The 1,270-nt window shown below is 37.6% G+C and overlaps 1 protein-coding gene and 1 long non-coding RNA gene across 2 annotated transcripts in view; both read right to left on the bottom strand.

Annotated features, from left to right (window-relative positions):
* Window positions 1-1,270, bottom strand: part of LOC106515322 (uncharacterized) — a 62,842-nt gene that overhangs the window by 56,665 nt on the left and 4,907 nt on the right. The window lies entirely within an intron of this gene.
* The window catches only part of sertad2b (SERTA domain containing 2b), a 53,026-nt gene that overhangs the window by 51,149 nt on the left and 607 nt on the right, over window positions 1-1,270 (bottom strand). The gene's annotated exons all lie outside the window — the stretch shown is intronic.

A 1,270-nucleotide genomic window follows, 5' to 3' on the forward strand; every position in this document is an offset into this window, starting at 1 on the left:
TCTTTGGGGTGAACCAGCCTTTGCCGTAATGTGTTTTGGGGTTTGAAAGCCACTGGGACATCATGTTTAGAAAATAAACGTCTCAGTTTCTCTGAAACACGCACACCCGTTGGTTTGACAGAGGAGTAAAAGAAGCCATTTTTATGAAGAAAGACCGTCCATCATTAAACAGAGGTGGAGGCCTCCATTTTCAGTTGTCCCCCTCCTACAGTGCTGCAATTGCCAGTATCACTCCACCCCGTTAACAATAGGTGTTAATTAGGTGTCAACGATATCCATGTGATGTGAGTGTCAGTCACATGGAGGCAGAGCTTAAAAGCCTGAATTTTGCCTGAAACTCTCAGACTGAAGAAGTCTCTTGGAGGAGAGACGAAACGTTTCATTAGAGAAGAATCCGTCCAGAAGACCTATACAATTTTTTTTTCTTTTTGATTTTTTACCTGGATTACTGAGATGCATCAGGACTTAATGAAAGAAGAGTAAAATGCTTATAGTTTTAAGTACACACTGTAAGAGAAATGTAGTTTGGGGAAATAGAAAGAGTTTGTTTGGAAAACCTTTTGGGAAGTTTAGATGTTTCATAAGTGTGTACATCAAACAAACAAACAAACAAACAAACAAACAAACAAACAAACAAACAAACAAACAAAGCTGACCATGCTGCTGTAGAATCTGTGTTTATAAAAGTCATAATAACCTCGCTAAACCCCACAAACACACACACTTTTAAGTCCAATAACTGAGGAAGCTGTGCAGTCTTGGAGACAGACAGTGAGCGATATGATGGCTGTTGTTGGTTATTATTGGTTATAAAACCCAATTCAGTATAACCATCAAAGCTATGAACACTAATCAATACAAAAAAGGCTGTAATTTAAGTCGAATGCACAGATACGGTGCTAAAATTTGATGCGATAATAGCTGAGATTCATTCCCAACAACACACTCAGAGCTTCACATCTCAACATATTTGCAGGAATTTTTAAAGCAACAAAAGCAGCTTCAGCTCCTTGATTTAATGATTTTAGTCTAACTTCTGGCATGGTGGTGTGTTCATTCTTTGAAGGAACGATAAGTCTTTATTTTCACAATACAAGCAGTAAAAGCAGAGGACCTAATATGTTTTGTTAACCGAATATCAAAAGAGCACCACACTTAGATTATTTTAACACACAGATAGAAACTGGACTGCCACAAGTTTCCTGGTTTTATCACTTGTTATAACAGTAAATACCCGCGTGATGAAAAACATTCAAATGCTAGCTATAAA

This window comes from Austrofundulus limnaeus, unplaced genomic scaffold (assembly GCF_001266775.1).
Source record: "Austrofundulus limnaeus strain Quisiro unplaced genomic scaffold, Austrofundulus_limnaeus-1.0 Scaffold28, whole genome shotgun sequence".
NCBI classification, from domain to species: Eukaryota; Metazoa; Chordata; class Actinopteri; order Cyprinodontiformes; family Rivulidae; genus Austrofundulus; species Austrofundulus limnaeus.